Raw genomic sequence first — 6,000 nt, 5'->3', positions numbered from 1 at the left:
CGCGGCTGGAACGCGCGTTCCCATTTGTTTTCAATTGTCTTTTGATGCAAAATCGCAGAAATCGTGTTCAGTGTGAATGCAGCTTAACAAACGATCCACGACCACGCATGCTACTGGTGTGCTCCACAAACATATGCCTTTCTTCCTTTTTTGGGATACTTTGCACATGTTTTGTGATACCGATGTGGGCAGATTTCACAATGTACTGTATGTGTTGTGAGAACAAGTGGTAACCTGACCTGAAATGTTATCTAGCTATCTAACGTCCAAAACTGACCATAGCATTAGTCTTTCTGACTTTGTGAGTCTTTAATTCAAGTAGGCCTGATTCCATTAACCCAACAACAGATATATATCTAAATAACATACATTTTGTTTTTATCAGGCATATCAATTAATGTTATTCCACTTAATCTATGTGTACCAGACAACAGAATTCCATTTGAAATTATACCAAAACAGATGCAGCACCACCTTCTACTGACGCAGCAGTGTGTAGCATCGCAGACAGGATATCGCTCAATCACTTTGAGCCTTGAGCTTTGAACTGTAGACTAACACTTGTGTGTTACACCAAAAAATTAAGAGAAATTTCCAGAGAAATGATGAATAAAATTAGTTTGAAATAATTGTGTCTTTGTTGATATGGAAAAACTGTTGTGTGTCTTCATAACATCATAACAGCTAGTGTGTGAGTAATTGGAGTTAAAGGTGTAATACAACATTTTGATTTCTGGGTGGATCACCTAAATAACTGGTGGGTCTGTTTGTCAATCATTCTGACGAGCTGCTTTCGTAAGGCGGTTCTCCGTGCTTGCGCCCAATCAGCTTCTCCCTTTTGCGCATTCAGAGTGTTTATGTAGCCGGTGAGCTTCTGAGCTCGTACTTACCGATGGCGAGTCTGACATAATGAAACTGTAGCTGTTTCTGAAAAAAAAGCTTTATTTATGAGCGAGGCGGATCGCAGAAACTGTACAGAGCCGTGCACGCCGGAGAAGAGGAGATCGCGCTCGTACACTTCCGCGTTTTCTGGGAGAAGCAGTAGAGCCGGGCGGATGGTCTGGAGCATGGCGTTGTTCAAAAAGTGAGTAACAGACGTGGGGCTTCGTCTTTTCGAGAAAATGTTGTATTCCACCTTTAATATATATAATATATATAGTAAGTGTCTTCGTGGATCTTCAAAAAGCATTTGATACTCTAGATCATGACAGATTACTGTATAAATTATATAAGTACGGTATAAGAGGTGTTGCTCACGAATGGGTCAAAAGCTATTTAAAAGACAGAAAACAATTTGTTCAAATCAACGACATAAAATCTAAAAATCGTAACGTAACTTGTGGGGTTCCTCAAGGATCCGTCCTTGGACCAGTACTCTTTCTTCTCTATATCAATGACACTGACACTGCTTCCAGCTTATTGAAATGCATCTTGTTTGCGGATGATACTACTTTGTGTCATGCTGGAGACAATATAAATGAAGTATTAAAAATTGTAGAAAAAGAGTTTAAGAATGTTATAAAATGGTTCAACGCTAACAAACTATCTTTGAACATCAGTAAAACCAAATATATGATTTTAAGTTACAGAAGGAAAGATGTTGACACAACACTGACAGTGGAAGGTATAGAGGTCGAAAGAACAAAGGAAATTAAAGGCACTATCCGCGATTTTAATTTAACCACGATGAGAAAAATGCTTTTGACATCATGTACTAGCAACTCCATGCTACATTTCTGTGAAAAAAAAAATCACACACTGATCAGCGTGTTTTGGATATCTGGCCCCGCAAAGCGCTGCCTGAGGATTCAACGTGACGACCTCTCTGCTCCAGTGGCAGCAGCAGCAGGGGGGTGGAGCCAGGCCGTCTTCAGCGCGTGCACGACATCGGTAAACAGACCAGCATGGAAGCCGAAGGAGCAACAAGCTGCTTTCTGCATTGGACATGTAGCGACAAGGTAACGTCTGGTTCACCTGAGACGAAGCGGCCGTTTATTTTGAACAAAAAAGAGTCGAAGTGGCTTCTGCTGTTTCCTCCGGAGGATTGTGCGCACGTTTGGGATGTGCATGTAGCGTCGTGCACGCTGAGCGGGAGCAGAGCGGAGGGGGAGTGGGAGGGTTTTCTCAATGTGAGGAACCAGTCAGAGAGCTCGGGGGCGGAGCCAACATTTCACACTGAAGTCAAGGCAGAATCACGGACAGCTCCTTTAAGTTCTTAGGTGTATTGCTGGATGAACAACTAACATGGAAATCCCATATAGAGCACGTTAAAACTAAGATTTCTCAAACCATTGCTGTTCTGTACAAATTGAAAGAGTCACTTCACAATAATTCTTTGTTTCTGTTGTACAATTCAGTGATCATACCATATCTGACCTACTGTGTTGAAGTCTGGGAAAATGCTTGTAAGACCTACATTGAACCACTCTTCCTCTTACAGAAACGAGCGATTCGTGTGGTGAATGGAAGTGGCTACAGAGACCACAGTAACCCAATATTTATAAAATTGAAATCCTTAAAAATTAAGGAATTGGTAGAACTCAACCTTCTTAAAACAATGTATAAAGCTCACCGTAAAAAGTTTCCACTTAATTTACAGAATAGATTTGCAAAGCGAGACAGACAATATAGATGAAGAGGCACTGAAGTTTTCAAACGACCGGAATCAAGAACCAAATTGAAGGAAAGATGCATCACAACAAAAGGAATCATTTTATGGAATAAACTTGACAGTGAAATGAAGAGGTCTCAGTCCAATTACATCTTCAAGAAATGTTTAAAAGCACAGTTATTGGGAGGGCACGATTCTGCTTTAAAGAATGGTCAAAATTACAATGATTGCTTCTTTTTGTAAATATTTCATGATGGTTTTTTTGTATTTTGATTTTGTGAAATGGTTGTATTTGATCTGTAATTATTTGTGAAATGGTCGTATTTGTATTGTGATTTAGTGAAACGGTTGTATTTGATTTTGTAATTTTTTTTTTATATGTTAACAAATCTTGACAAATTGTCATTTATTTTATGTTGATAGGGGCAGACATCATAAGTCTCACTTCTTTCTGTTCCTTTTCATTTCTTTCTTTTAAAAAGAATGAAACAAATAAAACCAATCAATCAATCAATCAATCAATCAATCAATACATGGTCTAAGAGGTGTCACTTGCTGCTGGAGAGTAAACATTACCCTCTAAGATTTTTCATTTACCCTCAATGCATAATCCCCACAGGATGGGGCATCATGGACTCACATTTAGCCCCAGATGTCTCATGAATGATCTGTTGACACAAACAGAAATGACATAATTTATAGAGGAATGAATAATGAAGATAAGAAAACTGGATGTATAAGGTAAAGTACATATTTTTCATCAAATTCAATACTGTAGCTGTGGGAGCATAATATTTTACCTTGTCACCTTCTTGCAGTGGTTTAGAGATGTTCTCGTTTCTCCCAGTGGGTCCAGAGAGATAGGATTTTTTTCCTGTGCTGGTAAGACCGCCTACATACAGTATGTAGATAAGAATGTAAGAAATATGCTGTACTAATAAGTTTGTACACACAGACACACAGTGGAAAGCTAATTACCACCAGCATCCGGTGATGGCCTTGGTCAACGACCCCCACAATGTAGTCATAGAGCTGTGGTTTGATCTGTGACACAAGATAATACATCAAAGATGTTGAAGGATATTATTAAATAGTACTGTATTAAATTAGTACAGCAACATAAGAGAAAGTAGTTTACCTTAATTTTGCGGGAGCTTCCATCCCAAATACTTGTTAGCTCATAAGGATCTAATGCAAATGCTTGCTTTTTGGTTTCCTGGTTAAATTTTGTCAAAAGCATCTTTATGTATGCATTAATGACCTGTGATTTTAAAAATGAAAGGTTAAAACATCTCTTTGCAGGGCAAAATATAAAAAGTGAAGGAGATGTGTGTGTGTGTGTGTGTGTGTGTGTGTGTGTGTGTGTGTGTGTGTGTGTGTGTGTGTGTCTGCCTTCAAGTTTTCACAATAGGCATAAAACTGTAAAGGAAAAGAGTGTTAACACCTCACCTCAGGGTCCAATTCTTGACAGGAGAACAAAGACATTCTTGCCCTCCCGTGCAGCTTTCAGATCTAGAAAAGCTCATTTTAAAGCTGTATGAAAATAAACCATCAATTATGATTGGATATATGTATATATATATATATATATATATATATACACACACACACACACACACACACACACACACACAGTGACTGTACATATGTATGCACAGTATATGAAACATGTGCTTGCTCACTGGTGTGTCCAATGTGAAATTTGTCGGGGAATAACCTGAAAGGGCATTTCTCCTTTTCAGGCCGTTGGATGCAGCGGCTGGTGGGGCCGAGGAGACTGGTGGGGCCAACGGAGCTGCAGCGGTGGTGGTGAGTTTATGTGGGACATGAGGATTTTCTTCCACACATTTCTTCAGATGATCAGTACTGATCTTTGGAAATAACTGCCCTTCCTTGCTTTTAAGATCAGCACTTTTATTTTGAAGTGCAGTGATTGTGAAAGGCCCCAAAAACTCATGCTCCAGCTTCCCTCCCTTTCTCTGCTGGCTCCTCACATTCAGCCTCCACACTTTGTCCCCCACTTTGAATTGTGGGGGTTTAACAGGCTCCTCCTCTTTTTGTTTGAGCTGCCGATGGCATCCTGAGCAGCTAGCAGAGCATCACTCACCTGGAGGATGTCATCAGTTAGGCTCTCATTCCCCACCACTGACTCAACGCTGCTGTCAGTCTTTACAAATAAGATTTTTATGAAGACAACATAATAATATAAATAATGACATACATGTTTTAATGCCACTTGATAAAAGGAAAAATACCATGTACTCCTCAGGGACCTGGGATGGGTCCCGGGCTTCTCTACCAAACATCAGGAAGTACAGCGAATACTTCGTAGTGACTTGGGTTTTGTTCCTCAAGCCAAACATCACAGCATTGAGATGCTGGTTCCAGGTCTGTGGCCTCTCCCCAACCAGTTTCCTCAGTGTTCTGAAATGAAATGGGAAAAGGAAAAGTTATTTTGTCTGTGCTTAAAGCAGTGGTTCTCAATGTTTTTCTGTTACGCCCCCCTAGCAAGAAGAAAACCAATAAAACAATTTGTGCTGATTTTTTTTCGTTTTTTTATCAAAATGAGGACGCCAGGATTAAAGCTAGGGTTGGCGATTTGAATGAGGTACATTTTTTTAAAGGAGTCATATTATGCAAAATTCACTTTTAAAAGGAGTCTTTACAGTCATATTGCCTCCCAGAGCCTCTGTATGATCCCCCAGAAGTGAAAAATTCAGTCAACTCCCTCAATTGTGGCTCCACTTTTAAGAAAATATACACTCAAACACGCGGTGCTGAAATCTTCCTCTTCTCGACGTCATGAAGAGGAACGCCACTCCCCCCCGGGAGAGGATCCAGCCTTTGGGGAATCGCATTTGTTTTCATTTATTTTGAAAGTCAAAATACCGACATTTTCGTCTCGTCTCGTCTCGTTAACGAAAACAACAGATACGTCTTCAATCAATCAATCAATCAATCAAATTTTATTTCTAAAGCGCCTTCCAACTACCAAACGGAGCACAAGGCGCTTAACAGAGTAAAACAAAATAAATAAGTAAAAACACTTTAAGACACAAAGTACTAAAAGGGGGCTAAACATCAAACGCTAAATGAAAAAGGTGCGTTTTCAGATGACATTTAAAAACATTAAGTGCAGTAATAGACTTTAAATCCAGAGGAAGAGAGTTCCAGAGCTTCGGGCCAAGAACAGCAAAAGAGCGGTCACCAAACTTTCTATATCTCGCCCTGGGGACAACCAAGGAGGTGTGGCTTGACGAGCGTAGAGTCCTGGCAGGTTGATAAATTTGCAACAGCTCTGAGATGTAAGGGGGGGCATACCCATTAGTAGCCATAAACACAAACACCAGAATCTTGTACTGGACTCGGAACCGCACCGGAAGCCAGTG

This window comes from Salarias fasciatus, chromosome 14 (genome assembly GCF_902148845.1).
Source record: "Salarias fasciatus chromosome 14, fSalaFa1.1, whole genome shotgun sequence".
Lineage (NCBI taxonomy): Eukaryota > Metazoa > Chordata > Actinopteri > Blenniiformes > Blenniidae > Salarias > Salarias fasciatus.
Note: the sequence above shows the minus strand (reverse complement) of the source record.